We start from the raw sequence: 8,690 nt of genomic DNA, 5'->3' as shown, positions 1-8,690 counted from the left end.
GAGCGGAGATAGCGGACATCCCTGACGGACACCGCGACGTACATCTATCGCTTTTGTTGTAAACCCGTTTACCATCACTTTACTAGTAATATCTCTGTACAATAAACCCACCCAAGCTAAGAACCGCCCCGAAAAGCCCACTTTTCGCAATACCTCAAAGAGGTATTGATGCGAGATACGGTCGAATGCTTTTTCAACGTCTAAATTTAGCAAAATCATCCGAATATCTCTGCTTCTCGCGTAGCTGATGGTGTCTCTAATCAGAACGAGGCTGTCCGCTATCTTCCGTCCTGGCACCGCACAGGCTTGGTCCGGGTGTATTATTTCTTTTAAAACCTTAGACATACGTACCGACAAAAGCTTGCTAAATATTTTAAGGTCACAATTCAATAGGGTAATCGGCCTCCAATTTTTCAGCTCCGTTCTATCCTGTTTTTTTAAAATCAAAGTGACTAAACCTTCTCTAAAACTCCCCGGCATTTTTTCTAAAAGCTCGAATTCATTAAAAACCATTAATAAGTCCCGTACTAAAATGTCCCAGAAGCATTTATAAAATTCTATAGGCAACCCGTCTGGACCGGGTGCCTTTCCATTTTTAAAACCCTTTAAGCAATTCTCTAATTCCATTCTATTCAAATTCTTCGTTAAGATGTCCGTCTCACTTACCTTTTCTTGTAATAGCTCTAATGTTTCCTTTAAGGCTTGTTCATCAATTCTTGCCTCCTTAGAGGTCAGAATAAAAGCTCTCTACCACCCTTAAAATCTCCTCTTTTCCCTCCACTATTCTTTCTTCTTTATCTTTTAATTTCGTTATACCTCCCCCTTTATCTATAATTTTTTAAAAGAAAAACCTCGTACAGCGCTCCACTTCCTCCACTTCCCTCTCCTTCGCTCTTAAAATCACCCCCTTACTTTGTTCTGTAACCACCGCTATCATTTCTTTTTTAACCTCTCGGATCTCATCATGGCAATCATACCCCTCCTTTACCCAGTTAAAATATCTCTGAAGTCTTTTCTGTAATCCTTTTATCTTATTTCTTTCCCTTTGCTTTTTCCTCCTCCCCACCTCCTGGAAAAAAACCCGTGTTTTATCTTTCACCATTTCCCACCACTCTGCTTTGTTTTTAAAACAGTCCTGTAGGGTCCGCCAGCCTCTGTACTCCTCTCTGTACATTTCCTTTACCTCTTCATCCTCCATTAGTACCACATTTAGTTTCCATCAGCTCTTCCCTACTAGTGGTTCTGTAGGTAATGTTAAAACACATAGCAGCTTAACATGATCAGAGAAGAAGGTTGGGATTAAAACAGCATCTTCAATCTTGCACTCTCTTAGCCACATAAAATCAATACGTGAGGCCTTCGAGCCATCTGCGCTAAACCATGTATATCCGTCTTCACCGCTATGTATTTCTCTGTACCCGTCACGTAGTTTAAAATCAGTCACTAGGGCCTGTAACCTCCGTGATGTCTTGTCCAATTTAAAATCCATATCCACCCCCTTTCTATCCTTTTTTGTTAAAATACAATTAAAATCTCCCCCTAAAATTAATGGCTGTCTACCTAATAAATGCAATTGCAATTCCTCTAGAAGTTTAAAACGGTCATTTTTTTCTGCATAGCCATATACATTTATCACCTTAAACTCTACTCCCATAAAATCCAAAATTGCCAAAATCGCCCTCCCGTCTCGAATCACCCTTTTCTCTTTGAAGCGTATGTTAGGGTTTAAAATCAAAATCGCCACTTCATCTGCCTTATTATAATTTGAGCCACTCCAAAACGATGGCTTACTCCCCCACTTCTCTTCCCAAGCATTGTATGAGTTTAGAAAGGGCAGTGCACATTCTTGCAGCAGGATTACATCCTCCTCCCCTGTTGCTAAAAAACTTAAAATGTTCTCTGCCCTTACCTGTGACCGCACACTTCTAACATTTATGGTGGAAATTTTAATAGCCATTAAAATGTGTAAAATAATTAAAACCAATATTTCCATGTTAAAGTTTAAAAGAGGCACCTTGAGCTATAAGTAAAATGAGACAAAATTAAGAAATCCTTTAAATACCTGTAGTTTTATGGTCAAAACCTCTGTCTATATACATCACCTCAAGCCGAGTTCTTCCTCAATTACCATTGACACCGCTTCTTCTTTAATCTCCTGTTTTCTTTGGTCTCTCTCTTTTCTGCCCTCTTTGTTCTCGTTGTTCTTCAGGCTGTTCAGCCCTCCTCTGGGGTGTTGATGACCTAATTGGAATATTTAAAAAAGATATTTTATTTGGCGACGCCAAGGGCCAATCTCTAGAGAGATCTAGGGAATCCAAAGATTCTTCCTCGGCTCGCGTCGTCTTCTCCCTGGGATCTGCCAAAGGGGATTCCTCCATTCGTTTCGCCACCTGTGCACAGGGTAAAACATCCTCCTCCCCTTCCTCCTCCTGTGTTTCAACATTTTCTGCTGCCCTTGCCCCCATCTCCCCATTACTTACCATGTCTCCACCTTGCCTCTGGTCTTCATTTCCCATTATTACACCTTCTCTCACTAATTCCTCAGAATTCCCCCCCTGACTTACCTCATAAAATTTTTCCACCACCCCCATGATCCCTTGATTTGTATTCATTGTTTGGTTCTCTTCTTTTAATTCGGTAATCCCTCCCCCCCGTGCTATTGTTTTCTTAAAAAAATATCGCGTACATTTTTCTCCTTCCTCTACTTCCTGCTCTTTACACATCATAATATGTACTTTGCTCTTCTCCTCCATTAAAAGCCTCATTTCTTCTCTTACTTGTTTTATCTCATCTTTGAAGTCGTGACCATGGTTTTCCAAATTAAAATACCTCTGTAGTCGCTTTTGCAGCCCCAACATGCGTCTTTCCTGTTTTTTCTTTTTAAAACTTCCCACCCTTCTAAAAAAAGTCTTGGTCCTCCCCTTAACCATCTCCCACCATTGTGCTCGTGTACTGTACAAGTCTTGGAGGGACTGCCAAAGCTTGTACTGCTCCCTGTAGTCTTCCCTTATTTCCTCTTCCAACAACAGGGAGCAGTTCAGCTTCCACAGCCCTCCCCCTGCCGTCACATTTGTGGGAAAGGATAAGGTGCAAGATAGCATGGCGTGATCTGAAAAAAAAGTAGGAGTTAATCTAGCATCCAATGGTGGGCAGTCACGAGTAAAGATGTAGTCTATGCGGGAGGCCCGGGACCCATCACCACTTGACCAGGTGAAGCCCTCCTCCCGTGGATGCATGGTCCGGTAACAGTCGACTAATTTAAAATCCACTTTCAGGTTGGTCAATCTCCCAGACGTTTGATCTAATTTAAAACCATCTCCCACATTTTTTCTGTCTTTCCCAGTTAAAACACAGTTAAAATCCCCGCCCACTATCAAAGGGACCCTCCCCAGCATGTGGGGCTGCAAATCCCCAAACAATTCATACCTTTCTTCTTTTTCATTAAAACCATACACATTTAAAACCTTAAAATCCCTCCCTAAAAAATGCAAATTGGCTAAAAGGGCCCGCCCATCCCTCACCACGGTGCAGTCCTTCACCACAATCCTAGGATTCTTAATTAAAATTGCAACACCATCGGCCTTGTTGTAGTGCGATCCACTCCAGAGGGAGGGACCTGCAGCCCAACGCTGCTCCCACTCTCTGTAGGATTTCAGAAATGGGATCGCACACTCTAGTATTAAAAACACATCTGCATTTACTGTTTCTAAAAATGAATACTCTGTGCTCTTAGGGGTGCCTTCACACTTCTCACATTTATGGTGACGATTGTGAGAGACATGAGCACGTTTAAAAGGAAGAAAAAACCCAACATCATGGTCATACAAAGATAATACATTTTAAAACAATAAAATCCATTAAAACTAATCGTCTTCCTTAATTCCTAAGACCACCTCCATTTTCTTCCTGCTGGGGTGGAAGAAATCCAGCACTGGGGTATACTCTACCTCTGTTCGGTCAGGGGTTGAGGTTCTCTCCCTCCCTGGTAGATGCAGGAAGGAGACCTTGTTTGGAGAGCCGCCCGGCCAACAAGGGTCTGACCTCTCTGATGGCGGGGTGTCCTCGTCCGCTGCAGCTCTCTGTTTTTTCTCCATCTCGTCCGTCAAAGGAGATTCCGCCGGCCTTTTTCCTACCTGGGCACTCGGGAGCCAGGTGTCCAGCTCCTCCTCTGATCCTTGTATACTTGTCTCTCCTGCTGTTGGGGGTGAAATAAAAACGTTGTCCCCCCCCCCAAATCCCTCCTCCATACTTTCTACACACTGTTCAAACTGTGGGTTTACCTCTGGGTCCTTCTCTGGTTCCTTCCGTTTGTCGGCCATTTTATTTTTTGCCTTGCTGTCCTCCGCCATTTTGTCTCTTTTTGCCCTTCTACTTAGCCCCACCCCTTTATCCTGTTCCCCTCCCCCTCCCTCCTCTCTGTGCATGGCCGGCCCCTCTCTTGCCTGTTCCGATTTATTCTGGGCCTGGGGAGGGGGTGGAGTTTTCCCTGCTGGTTCCACCCTTGGCTCCTCCCCTTCCTGCTTCTTCTCCCCAGCCATCTTCTCTCCTTGCGCACCATGCTGGGCGGCCATCTTTGTTGTTCTAAGCTTATTTGCAAACGATTGTGGGCAATCTCTAAAAAGATGGTTATCAGCTCCACACAAGTTGCATTTTCTGCCATTTGGGCACTTCTCGAATGTGTGCCCAATTTCCCTGCATTTACCACAAAAGACTTTGGAGCATGCTTCCGCTAAGTGTCCCATTTCCCCACACCTCCTGCACACTTTCGGCATCCCTTGATAAAAATATAACCCCTATTTTCCACCAGTACAATTGTTTGTGGCACAGCCTTTAACCCCATGTATCCATTCACATCCTCCCATTGCTGTATCGGTACATGCCAAGAACACGTCCATATACCATCTTCGTCGACCATTTTAACTGCATTACCTGTAACAGTGCAATATCTATCTAGCCAAGCACAAATATCCTCCGGGCTCACTGTCTCATTAAACATCCGTACTGTCGCCACCTTCCTTGTGTAATCAGTCAGTTTTTCTATTTTAAACAATTCAAAATGTTCCTTCAGCTCCTGCAACCTCACCCAATACGTGTTCAAAAAAGCCGCTGTGAAAAAACTTACATCGAACCCTTTATTCTGAGGGAGTGTTATAATACAATTTAACTCTATTGGGCTGGCCCCAAGGATTCCCTGCACATATTTCCTGGAGAAATCAAGTCTAGAGGGTATCGTTATTCCGTCATTTCTAGGTGTAAAAGAGAAGCGCACACTGTGGTGCCTCCTAGTGCCGGCACGAGCAGCCGACATGGAGGCACCACCACTTTAAAATTTCACTAAAAAGCCCAATAAATAGTCCAATAAATAGCTAAAAATCAGTCTAAAAAGGTTGTAAAAGGGTTCCAAACAAGTTTAAGAACGAATTTAAGAACAAATTTTAGTTAAACCTTACAATAAAAGGAGTTCCTAAAACAGTTCTAAAATCCACTTACCTTATTTTGAACCTTGAAAATAGCCACACTAACCGTGCAGACAAGAAGTTTTCCTTTGCAGCTTTTTAGCAAAAGCCTTCAGCTCCAAAGGTCGATCCCAGTCTCGTCCTCTTGATCTTAGCCAAAAGGCCGAGAAGCGATAACCTGAAATGGAAAATGGAATTTTTTTTTTTTTTTCCATTTTTATTCATCATTTCACAGTCAATACAATAAAACACCATCATAAGAATATTTCCTTTTCATCCCACATACAACACACAACAAAAAACAAAACAAAACATAGGTTTAAGACTAGCTTCTTGAAATCTTAAATTGGAATTTAAAAAGTCATGTCGGCTTTAATCTGACAACTAAAACCAGTTAAGATTTCTGCCTCAAATCCCTAAAACACCCACATAAAAGTTTAATAAAACGCACACATAAAAATTCATCACTTCGTCTTTGGCATAAAAACCCATTTTCCTTTCACATACTCCTCCTCCGTCATTGTATTATTTGCTAATATGTCAGCTTTAGCTCTCGCATAGATCTCACGATCAGAATACCCATGTGCCTGCAGTCTTGCCCGCATTCTTGCATTTACCCCAGCCGGGTGGAACAAAGTCCTCATTATGGGCGTATAGGGCCCCGGTGGCGGGAAGGGGGACAGGCTTTCCCCCTCTGTGTCCTCAGAGCTGTCCTCCTCTCTTGATGTCGAATCCCCTCCTTCCACTGGGCCTTCCTCTCCCTCTGTGTTCATCTCTGGAGGGAAGGGGTCCTCCTCCACCGTCCCCATGCAAACGACGCTGTCCCAGACTGTCTTCTTTGGGGTCGAAGACTGTGACGGTCTGGGCACCGCCTCTTCGGTCTGGGGGGGTGGGGGGGTGGACTTCCTCTCCTTGTTTCGTCGTCCCCCCTCCTCCTTGGGAGGGGTCAGCCCTGTCCTGGATCTCTTCTTGGAGGTGCCGGGAGTGGCCTTCTTTGGCTGCCCGGCCGGTCTGGACCCGTCTCTCTGGGGAGGGGGAGCACACAACAAGTGAGTAGGATTCTTCCTTACCTCCCCCTCCCTTGGATGCTCCTCTTCACCCGGGACTGCATCAGCGTTGTCTCCCCGGCCGGTCCCCGTTGTAATCCCCTCATCTGCTGTTGCTGATGTTCCAGGCCCGGCCGGGGGTCCCGTTGGGGCCTCCCCGGAGGGCGCCGCAGTGGTCTTCCTGCTCCTGCCACCGCCGACGCATAGGAAAAGCCAGCGCTGGGGCAGGAGCGCTCCAAGTGTCCCTCACCGCGGCATCTTCTGCACCTCCGGGGGCCCTTGCAGTCCCGGGCCAAATGTCCCGGGTCCAGACAGTTGTGACACTTCCGGCCCGGGCAGCTCTCCTCCTTGTGTCCCTACTCCCGGCACCCTCTGCAGTGGTCGGGCTGACCCCTGTAAAACAAATATCCACGGTTAAAACCCAAGGAGAAGAGGGCTGGAGGATGTACCACACCCCCCTGGCCGTCTTCTTTAAAAGTCATAAAAAACTGGCGACGGCCATTCCAGACGCCCAGCTCGTCCCGCACAAACTTCTCCCCCGGGTGGACCTCCCCGTAATTCTGGAGGAACCTGCGGATGTGCTCCGTGGGAACATACGGGTTGAACACGTGGGTGGTGACTAGCCGTCGGCCCTCCACCCACAGGGGCTAAACCACGAAATGTTTACCCACGGGATGTTCCTTCAGCACATCCCTCCGCCCCAGGGCACGTTGGTAAACCTCGGCAGAGTTAAAGGTTACCTCAAAATAGGCCTGGGGCCCATTGCGCTGAGCGCAGATCAAGTCCCAGACCGGGATCCCCAGAGCTTCTTGCAGCACCTCCCTTATGAAGGGGACCCTCTCAATGAAGGGAGCCCAGCGGGAGCCCAGCGGAACCTGGCCGTATTGAGCAGGCCTCCCCCTGCTCCCAAGCCAGGCCCTGCAGGGTAAGCTGCCGTCGGCCCCGAGGTCCCGGCTGGCTGACCGCCACCCAGCGCCGGCCCCACATCGGCCATCCTCTCCACCCCTGCCGGGAGACCCGGAGCAGAGAGAGGCCGCAGTTCCTCCACTGACCACCGGGGGAATGTTCAGAAGTCCACCCGGGATCCTCCAAGCCGGCGAGACGAGCCTAAAAACAGGAGGAGGATCTGGGCGGTTCCCAAGCGGTGGTCGGTGGACAATGCCACCAGACCGATTGCTCGTTAGGTTCCGCCCAGGCTCCTCCTGTTAAAAACACAGAAAAACAGAGGTTAAAATGCAGGCATAAAAAACGGCATGTAAAAGCTGTAGTAAAAATTCAAAAACAGTATAAAAACTGATAAGAACAGATACTACACTTGATCTTAGCCAAAAGGCCGAGAAGCGATTTTTTTTTTTTTTTTTTTTTCTTTTCCTTTATTCAATAATCAAAATTTTACAATTTTCAATAAAATGTTTCCATAAAAATCAACAATATACATTCACATGATATAAAACTTCACGGCTGGCTAAAGTAATATTAACACATGCAGATATAAAAATATAAAAAAACTTGCTGTCCTTGGTCCCCCAACCAGATTAGTCCCATTTTAAGATGGAAGTGAGAGCTGGCTGGGGTCCTCCTTAAAAAGTGTGGTGGGGCCCTGTGTGGGAGGGAAAAGTTCGTCCATAAAGTCCTCGTCATAAAACAGGGGGGTTGTCCATGTCCCGAGCCGCTCCCCCGTCCTCTGAACTGTCCTCTGACAGGGGAACATGCTCCACCACGCTCCCCATACAAATGACGCTCTCCCACACGCTCTGCCTCGGGGTTGAAGCCTTGGGCCCCACGGGCGCCGCCTCTTCCGCCTGGGGGGGTGGGGGGGTTGTCCTCCTCTCCTGTGCTTTCTTCTTATTGTTGCCTTGGGCCTCCTTGGGAGGGGTCAGCCCCACCCTCATCCTCTTCTTGGTAGTGCCGGGAGTAGCTTTTTTGGCCTGCCCGGCCAGCCTGGACCCATCTCTCTGGGGGGGGAGCACACAACAGGTGAGATGTTGAGGTTGATCTTACCTCCCCCTCCCGCCGGCGTTCCTCTTCACCCAGGACTGCTCCGTTGTCTTCTCCTTCATGGTTGCCCTTTGCCGTCCCCATTCCACTAGTCGTTGGAGCACTGGGGCCGGCTGAGGGCCCTGTTGATGTTGTAGGCTGGGGCTCCCCGGAGGTAGCCGCGGCGGCCTCCTCGCCCCTGCCCCGAACC

The 8,690-nt window shown here is 47.2% G+C and overlaps 1 pseudogene; it reads right to left on the bottom strand.

Moving 5' to 3' along the window:
* Positions 1-7,682: 7,682 nt before the first annotated feature.
* LOC143486622 (U2 spliceosomal RNA) lies at positions 7,683-7,847 on the bottom strand (annotated as a pseudogene).
* Between the last annotated feature and the right edge of the window lie 843 nt (positions 7,848-8,690).

This window comes from Brachyhypopomus gauderio, unplaced genomic scaffold (genome assembly GCF_052324685.1).
Source record: "Brachyhypopomus gauderio isolate BG-103 unplaced genomic scaffold, BGAUD_0.2 sc44, whole genome shotgun sequence".
Classification (NCBI taxonomy): domain Eukaryota; kingdom Metazoa; phylum Chordata; class Actinopteri; order Gymnotiformes; family Hypopomidae; genus Brachyhypopomus; species Brachyhypopomus gauderio.
The sequence above is the reverse complement of the archived record's forward strand: the minus strand, read 5'-3'. Positions and strand labels throughout refer to the sequence as shown.